Raw genomic sequence first — 10,520 nt, forward strand, 5'->3', positions numbered from 1 at the left:
TCAGCCCGATCATGCATTACTGTTGTTGGATGTTCCAGCTAATGCTGCCATAGCCTTTATTGAGAGCACAATTGAAACTGTGAAAATATTTGGCAGAGTACGTGTTCGTTCTTCGAAAGAAGGTCCGTCTAAAACAAGTTTGCTGGTGCTGTGTGAATGTCGTGAAAAGATTGATCCTTCTCGAGTCCCTACTGAGGTATTACCTAGGGATGGAGATCCTCCATGGAAGATTGTGGTTGTCAGAGACAAAGAGTCTGGTCCTGATGATTTTTCAGCAAAACTCAGAAAACTTCTACAAGATGAAGGCAAATCCATGACTGATGTTCAAGCTTTGCTTTCCCCTTTTCCCACTAGTTCTCCTGAAGCAGTGATTCGTGCAGTTGGTGAGCTCCTGGAAAAGACAACGAAGCATTCTAGTGATTCCACTGCTTACAAGCGACTGCGTGTTTTCTCAGGGGTGGTGCCTACCCCGGCGGGAGAGGAAACTATGGAGAATTGGATAGAGCAAGCTAAGTTGATGATAGCAGAAAGTGATTGCGCTGAAAAAGAGAAGCGTAAGCGCATTGTGGAAAGCTTAAAGGGTCCTGCCCTTGAGATCATCAAGGCAGTTAGATTGTCTAATGGTGATGCTAGTGCATCTGAGTACCTGGTTGCCCTTGAAAGTGTTTTTGGGACTTCAGAATCCGGTGAAGATTTGTATTTTGCGTTCAGACTTCTTCGCCAGAACTCCGGTGAAGCACTGTCTGAGTTTCTCCGTCGAATGGAGAAGTCATTGACCAAAGTAGTTCAGAGAGGTGGACTACAACCTACACAAGTTGACCGGGTGAGAATTGAGCAACTTCTTCGTGGTGCTGTAGAGTCCGACTTGATGTTGCTGAAGTTACGGCTGAGAGAGAGAAAAGAGTCCCCGCCTACTTTCTTGAAACTACTGAACGAGATTCGGGAGGAGGAGGAAAATGAAGCCGCACGGTGTAAGCTTGATGCAACAGTGAAACCGGTGATCCCAAAAGCGCAGCCACCACCAAAACCGACTGAGATTCAAGCATTGAAAGCTGAGGTCAAGGAGCTGCGTGCCAAGCTGGAAGAGTCACGCAAGGCACCAGAATCACCTGAAGCCCCAAAACAGAAAGAAAAGATGACTTCTGAGAGTGCTGAAGCACGAATAGACCCTGAAGTACAGAGCTTGAAGACTCAAGTCCAGCAACTGCAAAAACAGCTGTCTTTAATGAAAGTAGAGGGCAGTGCAACCCCGAAAAGAACGACATTTCAGCGGCAAGCTGTGAGCTCTTATGAGAGAAACAGGCCCTCAGTCAGCCGTGATGATTTCTTTTGTTACCGATGTGGTGGCGATGGGCACATTGCCAGCCAGTGTCAAGAATCAGAAAACCCCCCGGAAGTGATCAGAAAGCTGCTCCGTGCACTAAAGAGAGCCAAGGGTGGGAAGAGTGAGTCGATTCCACATCCGACTGTGAGCAGAGATGCACACTGCAAGAAGAGCCATGTTTGTAAACCTGCTCAAAGTAACCTTCCTAGTGGTTTGGTAGGTCCCGCCTCCACTATTTGTGTTAAGATCAATGGCCATTCATGTAATGCCTTATTGGACAGTGGATCTCAAGTCACAATAATATTTGACAAATGGCAAAAGAAATACTTGCCCAATGTTCCCATCCACCCCATCACTGGTCTTTCAATATGGGGTTTGAGCTCCTCCAGCTACCCATATCAAGGCTACATAGTAGTAGATGTGGAGTTTCCAGCCACACTTACAGGAGTGAGTGAGTCTATCTCTGTGTTAGCATTAGTTTGTCCCGAGTCAAGTGGCCCAGACCATGTTCCTGTCATCATTGGGACGAATGCCAACTTATTCCATCGTTTAGCTGCTCTTTGCAAAGATGCTGACATTCCAGACTCACAGGCTCACGCTTTCAGGATTTTGCCACAGACAAAACCAGTGAAACTCTCCCAAAGCCAAGAGGTGGATGTGGAAGAGCCGAAGGGGGAAGTAAAATGGATGGGTCCGGGTCCTCTATCTGTCCCTGCCAGAGGTGAACGATATGTCGTCTGCAAAGTTGGATGCAAGGAGCCCTTAGAAAAAGACATAGTCATGGTTGAAACACCTCTTTCTGTGACCCTACCTGCTGGAGTGCTCATTCAGCCGGTGGTGCTAACATCATCTGAGCTAAATGTCAACAGTTTCGAAGTACTGCTGAGAAATGAGACATTGAGAGAAGTCACTATGTTGCCTGGAACTGTTCTTGCTCATGTGTATCCCACTGACACAGTTATGATGGCTCAGAGACCTAAATCTACCTCCAAGGTCCTTGATGAGACATTGTTTGATTTTGGTGAATCTCCGATTCCAGAGGTCTGGAGAAAAAGACTGCGTCAGAAACTGTCCCAAAGAGGTAATGCATTCTCTCTTGATGAGTGGGATGTGGGTCTCGCCAAGGGTGTGGAGCACCACATAAGACTCAGTGACCCCAGACCATTTAGAGAAAGATCCAGACGCATAGCCCCAGCGGATATAGATGACATACGCCGCCATCTAAAAGATCTGCTGGCAGCAGGCATCATCAAGGAATCCAGAAGTCCTTATGCGTCACCAATAGTAATTGTCCGAAAGAAGAACGGAAGTGTTCGCATGTGCATTGATTATCGCACCTTGAACAACAGAACAATCCCTGACCAGTACACCACTCCGCGGATTGACGATGCCTTGGATTGCCTGTCCGGCAGTTGTTGGTTTTCTGTGCTAGACCTTCGGAGTGGGTACTATCAGATACCTATGGCTGAAGAAGACAGGGAAAAAACAGCTTTCATATGTCCCCTGGGGTTCTATGAATTTCAACGGATGCCCCAAGGCATAACTGGAGCCCCAGCAACCTTTCAACGGTTGATGGAGAGAGCTGTGGGTGATATGCATCTGCTCCAGGTGATTGTCTATTTAGATGACATCATTGTATTCGGACGAACCTTAGAGGAGCATGAAGACAGACTACTGAAAGTGCTTGACAGACTTGAAGAGTGTGGTCTGAAGATATCACTTGACAAGTGCCAGTTTTGTCAGCCACAAGTAAGGTATGTTGGGCACATAGTTTCTGCACTAGGAATAGCCACCGATCCTGAGAAAGTGAGTGCTGTCAAGAACTGGAAGTTGCCTACAGATCTGAGATCTTTAAGATCGTTTCTCGGATTCTGCGGATACTACCGACGGTTTGTTAAGAACTACTCGGCCATAGTTCGACCACTCACTGAGCTCACAAAGGGCTATCCTCCTAAAAACAGGCGCAAGGCTGCTCAAGAGAAGAAGCATTATTTCAAAGAGGGAGAGCCTTTTGGGGAGCGCTGGGACGAAGAGTGCACCAAGGCATTTCATAACATCATTCACTGCCTCACTCATGCCCCAGTGCTAGCATTTGCTGACCCATCAAAACCATATGTACTCCATGTAGATGCAAGTCTGAATGGTTTAGGCGCTGTTCTCAATCAAGAATATCCTGATGGTCTGAGGCCTGTTGCTTTTGCAAGCCGCAAACTCAGTGTCCCTGAGCAGCGATATCCTATTCATCAATTGGAATTTCTTGCATTGAAATGGGCAATCGTGGACAAGTTTCATGATTATCTTTATGGGGCTAAGTTCACAGTGAGAACAGATAATAACCCGCTCACATACGTCCTAACAACGGCAAAGCTCAATGCAACTGGACATAGGTGGTTGTCAGCTCTTGCCACCTATGATTTCAAAGTCCAATATAGACCAGGTCAACAAAATATTGATGCTGATTTGCTCTCACGTCAGTTACCATCCACTGAAGTGTCACCTGACTGGGATGAGATATCTTCCCCTGGGGTTAAAGCCATCTGCCAAATAACCACTCCATACCTGAAAACTGAGTCAAGCAGACTTATAGATCAATTAGGAGCCAATTCTAAGAGTGTTCCTAGCATCTATGCCTGTCCGACACAATTGGAGATAAGCAACTTAGAACAATTAAGCCACCATGAGTTGAGAAGTGCTCAAGAACAAGATTCAATCATAGGTGTAGTAAAGAAAGCAGTTGAGACTGGCCAGTTTCAGTCTATGGCTAAGAATCAAGATCCAAGCATAGTGCTCCTGCAAAGACAAAGTCCCAAGCTGATTGTGAAGAATCACCTTCTCTTCAGAGTGGTGAACAAACAGTTTGGAGACAAAAGACAACAGTTAGTCTTACCTGAGAAATACCGTCAGATGGTCCTGCGCTCCCTACACGATGACACTGGACACTTGGGAGTTGAACGGACGACTGAACTCTTGAAGGAACGATTTTACTGGCCAAGAATGACCACTGAAATTGAGAGTTACGTCAAGAACTGTGGGAGATGCATCGCAAGGAAGTCAATTCCACAACGAGCTGCTCCATTGTGTCAAATTACGAGTACAGGTCCACTTGACCTAGTTTGTATAGACTTCTTGTCTATTGAGCCAGACTCCCGAGGGATCGCAAATGTGTTGGTCGTAACAGATCATTTTACCCGCTACGCCCAAGCTTTCCCGTGCAAAGATCAAAAAGCTATGACTGTAGCCAAGACCCTGTTTGAGAAATTCTTTGTGCATTATGGATTACCTTCACGAATCCATTCCGATCAGGGACGAGACTTCGAAAGTCGCCTTATCAAAGACCTTTGTGTGATGTTGGGCATTCGTAAGTCTCGAACCTCACCATACCATCCGCAAGGTGATGCACAACCAGAAAGGTTCAACAGGACGCTACTGTCAATGCTAGGAACTTTGGATCCTGCCAAAAGGTCACAATGGAGTCAGAGCATCAGTCAACTAGTCCATGCATACAACTGTACGAAGAATGAGGCTACTGGCTATTCACCATACTTACTAATGTTTGGAAGGGAAGCCCGCCTGCCCATTGATGTATGCTTTAACACTTCTGCTGATGAGAAGGATGCAGTAAAGTACCAACAGTATGTGGAGAACATGAAAAAAGATCTGCAGAATGCGTACAAGCTTGCATCCGACGCTTCACAAAAGAACCATGATAGAAACAAGAAAACCTTTGACAGAAGAGTGAGACATCATACTCTGGAGCAAGGAGACAGAGTGTTGATAAAGAATCTGGGATTCACAGGTAAACACAAGTTACAGGATAAGTGGAATTCATTGCCATATATTGTTGTGAAGAAATTGCCAGACTTACCTGTTTACAGATTGAAACCTGAAAGAGGAATGGGAGGTATACGGACACTTCATAGAGACCACTTGTTACCCATAGGAGAGTCTGTGAGGTTGCCGACCCCCGAAGAAAGCAAACCGAACACTCATCGCCCTGTGACCAGAACCCAAACAGATCAGAAGCGGGTAAGAAAGGAAACAAGGAAGGAGGAAGTCAGAGAAATGAATGCTAAAGATGGATTTGAAGAGTCCTCATCTGATGAGGAATGTGATGTGTCGTATTTCCCTCTGAGAGATGATGTGAGCGAACTATTCAGATCGATACCTTCCATTGCTTCTGAGAGAAAAATCTTACCTGAGAGTACCCTAGTGTCTGATAATTTGGAGCAAAGCCATACTCAAGAAGTTGGAGAAGCTGGAGAAACCCTTGTGGATGATAAAGCAGGAAGTAGTTTACAACCGCAACCAGACCCTGTGGATGCCTCAGAATCAGAAGAGGGAGAGCATCCTGCTGAGTGTGAAGGGGTTGAAGATGAAGTGCCTGTGGAAGAACTTACCTGTGAAACCCGTCCTAAAAGACAGGTAAAACCTGTGACACGCTTTACATATGATGAGCCTGGGAAGCCAGTTTATAAGCCCCTTACTGTGGTTCCCATAAGTCAAGAGCCCGAAAAGAGGAAGTGCAAAACACTTTGGTGTCATCCCATGGCCCAATGTTTTAGATGCTCTCTTGCTAATCCTTTCCCTGAAAGAAGAGGACTTATTCATGTCTAAATGATAGCGCATGAGGACATGCTAGCCTTCAGAAGGGGGAGAGTGTAGCCCAGTGCTAAAACACATTTCAGTTATCTAAGTGCTAAATAATTTAGATTAATTAAGGTTCATAATTATACATTAGAACTAAAGAAATTATCTTAAAGATATAAAAAATTTGAATTTAGAAGTAAGCTCAAGAAACAAATTTATTGTAGTTCATTTTCATTCTATTCATTTAGGGTAAGTGAAAGGGATTATGGGAGTTGTATTTTTGTTATATAATTGTTTGTTTTAAGTATGTGTTTAAATTTATTTTAAGGGTTTTGTTTAAAGAATTTCATTGGTAAAGTGAAATGTGTAATGTACCAGGTAATATTTTGATGTTTGGTAGTAAAAAAAATAAATAATAATATATGACGTTTGGTATGCATGGAATGACGTGAGGTGAAAGGTAAACAACCGGGAAAAAAAAAAGAGGAAGAGAGACGATATAGCGGAGCAGAAGTTGCTTCGAGAAATCGCTCCGTGTTTTTAGTGTTTGGACATTAAAATAGAACGTGACAAACGTTGTATAGTTTCCAGTTGGACTTTGGCTGTGTTTGTGCACACAGTCGGACTGAATTGTGTTTTGCCAAAGCTAACATTTCGCCGCCGAGAGGAAGTCTGCCGTGTGAGTGATTTCCAGTCCATGGACATCGCGTGTGAGAGACTTGCCTGCCTGTGACGGTGCGGTTATTCGACGGACGAACTTCATTTGGGATTAAGGTATCTTAAATTTGTTTTTTTCCTTGCTCCAAAGGGAGTGAAGGGGTCATTTTGTTTATTGGCCACGACGAACACAAGCAACGCTCCAGGCCTGCAACGGTTAATTGTTATATTTTAGCTCTTTTGCCGGCTAGGACTGGGGTGGGTGAATCACGTGTAGTGTGTGTGTGAGCGTGGGCCCGCGTGCATGTTTCATGTTAATGTGTTATGTACTGTATTTTAGCTTACTGTTAAATGTTAGCTAAAGTGAGGCTAATGTGGCCTACAAGTTTCTAAGCTCTTACTACATTTTGAGGTTATTGAAGTACGAGTAACATTTTGATTTCTTTTACATTTTGAGGATAATTCAAACTTGAGGTTTGAGGTGATTTAATTTTATTCAATAAGTGAGTATTTGTTGAATACTTTTCTTCATTTATACATATTGTGTATTATTTGTTAATTTATTTTTTGTTTATTGTGAGAATTCATTCTTTTGGTGAATTTAATATTTTATTTATTCAGTAAACCCTATTTTTATTTAATATTTTAATAACTGAGTCCTGAGTATTTATTTAGTGAAAGATATCATTGGGTAATAGTTTTAATATGTAAATAATATTTCATGTGAATATAGTTTAAGTCAGTTACACAAAAGTAGGTACACAGGGTTGTGGTTTAAAAGTTTATTAGTTATTCAAAGCACATGTAAAGTTACACAAACAGACAGTTAAACAGGTTGTCAGCAAAGATTCTATAGATTACATACATTTTACTGGGATTAAGTTAAGAACCCAGGAACGCCCTTTAGTACCAGGAGATAGGCCTAGGGGGCGCTACATGTTCTTGTGTGAGTGAGATGAGTAAATGCATGTTCACATTACGTCTAGATCTACAGTATCATCATGTTCACACTGCACAGCTCTGCAATTACTCCTGATTTCTCTCAACATGGCAACACAAGAGCTGTCAGTCAATACATGGAGAAACTTTTTTTTGTGTGTGTGAGAAAGTAACTTGAATATGTAAAACGATATTTTCATGTAAATGAAAAAGTAATCCATTGCTTTACTCGTTACTTGAAAAAAGAAATCAGATTACTTAACAAGGATTACACACATGTTATCATAACCAATCTGTAACACAAGCCCCCGTTGTCGTTCGAAGCCTAAAACAAGTCTTAGTTTATTACAATATACGTGTATACAGAACTACTGAGACAATGTTTCTTTTAAAACATAACTCCACGGCTGTGTGCAGCCTGCTTGATATTATTTTCAGCCTGCTTAAATTTAAATATAATTTTCATATCATGCAGGAGTAGCTATAGGATAAGATTGGGGAGGATACTGATTGAGAGCAATGTGTATTTACTTTTAAATTATACAAGACATAAGTTCAGCATGTGCAGGGTGATGATGATGATGCATCAGCCAATGTGTTATCTGATCATTTAGTTATCATAGCATAAAATGTTCAATTAATGAGGGTCTCCCAGAAGGGTCTAATTTGAACTTATTACTCAAAAATAAAAATGGTCATTTTTATTCCACACATCCAAAACATGTGCATGCCCATAAATCCTTTATTAGCAAAAAGACACACAAAAAAAAAACAATGATATCTGAAACTTTGACATAATACAGTGGTCATAGATCACAATTTTCCAGAGACACTCTAAACAGCTTCAATTGACCAATTCTCACAAATATTCAGAATGAAATGACAACATTATAAAAAGAATATCTGTTCACCAAAAGTGCTGAGATGAGATTCTGTGCCATCTATGGTTGAAAATCTCATTCTGTGTAGTGCAGTATGCTAGTGTTTAATTCTGATCACAGCCAGAGAGGGAACTTTATTATAATCTTTTATAGAGCCCAATTAAACACTGACTGCTTGGTGTTGTTTCTTTAAAAATAGTTGCAGTCGCTTAATGCATTTCCATCTTTGATTTAATTTGACTTCAGTCAAATGAAGTGAACAAATTGTGGCTTTCAAACATAAGTGCCTAAAGCAGTGGACCAGCTCGAATCACACTGAATAATCTGCATGCACTAATAAGCACTTGCTGTCTTGACAGCTATTGCTGCTTTCAAGTGGGTACTGATTTTGGTTTTCCTGCTCTACAGTTTCACGTCACAGATGATATAATTGATAAAACAAAAAGTGTTTACAGTGTTGCATCGCTGGCTGTGTGATTATCATGAAGTGGCTCTTCAGAATCTACATGCTTATAAATGCTACTTATTTCAAACTGAATGCAACATTGATTGAAATGACACTGTTACATCATCACATGACCTCATTACAGTTATGAATCCAATTTTGTGTCGAATTATCTTAACGTCAGGAGGAAAGATCAAATAATGAGTCAGAAGTGTTAAAATCACAGATGTACAGTAATAGCTCCTAGTTTATGTATCACACTGAAACGTTTATCGCATTGCATTCACTATTCTGTCAGATGAAGAGGGTCTTTTGTGTGTAAATCTGTAAACTGTAGACAGAATCAATTCTGGAGGAGCATATCACCATGCTGTCGTGTGAGTTATAGCCTACGTAAAACCACTTTTCCAAACGCAGTATATCAGATCTGTGGGTACACTGGAAAAACATGAAAACGTCTCAGATCAGTTCCAGAAGAAGCTAATAAAACATTTTAATGATTTTAGGAACTATTAGTGGGGAGATTTTCATTTATTTTCTTATGATATGCAGTGATTTAATGATATAAATAACATTAAATATGTCCTCACTGAGATAAGCAAACAGAGCAACTATAAATAAACATTTCAGTGAGCGATCCAACAGAACAGCGTCCAGGGAACTTGCATGGATCAAACTGTTTTCTTGGCACTCAAGCGTCATCAACCAAATCCAAATCCTCGGGCTGGATTTACGAGATACTAGCGCCATCTAGTGGCACGGAATATCATGTTCAGAAAGAGCACTCCTAAAAGGGATCTGTCACTGGCAAATATTAGAGAAATGTTGCTATTGAGAGAGGGAGAGAGAGAGAGAGAAAGAGAGAGAGAAAGCGCTGATCATTTATTTCATTTATATTATAACTATATAACTAGAACACATAAATACAACTAGAAGTTTTGATTTATATCACATTTCAAAAATCTTCTGTCACATATTCAGTAAGTGCACTTACCTTGATGTGTTGACAAGCACACTAAAGCACATGTGAAGTACTTGATTATAACTTGAACTGCAGTTATTTAATATTATATGTATTGTTAATATTAATGTTAATTACTTTTAAATGTCCTAAATTTCATCTTTAAAAATGTATAATTACAAATATATTTAAATTCATGATGTTCTCATAGACATTAAAGTATATTTCAGTCAATGCATTTTGCAATACACAATATTTCAAAGACAACAGAATTATGAAATGACAGGATGTACTATATGTGGTTAAAAAAATGTCTAAAGTTCAGCTAATCGCATTTAACCCTCTGGTGCTCTTCAGTCACTTTAGACAGAAAGAAATTATGTTTAGATTTTTTTCTTTTAATCACAGCTTCATCGCAACGGTATGAAAGTAACTTTTATAGCATTTGGTATGTGAACGCAAAAAATAATAATTTGAGGGCATTCAGTTCACACTTAAATGTATTGGTATGGCTATAACCATACACTCAAACCGAGAATGAGAGATTGAAATCATATCAGACCCAGAAGGATTAAGCTCTGATAAAACATTCCTTTTTATTTTTATTATATTTTTATAGAATTGTAATGTTTTGTGTAACACAATGCTTTCTCTGCGACCAGGTTTGACGATAGTAATAATAATTCAAAAACTGACGCTTTCCATTCAACATTTCTGACATTTATA

This window comes from Carassius gibelio, chromosome B19, assembly GCF_023724105.1.
Source record: "Carassius gibelio isolate Cgi1373 ecotype wild population from Czech Republic chromosome B19, carGib1.2-hapl.c, whole genome shotgun sequence".
Classification (NCBI taxonomy): Eukaryota; Metazoa; Chordata; class Actinopteri; order Cypriniformes; family Cyprinidae; genus Carassius; species Carassius gibelio.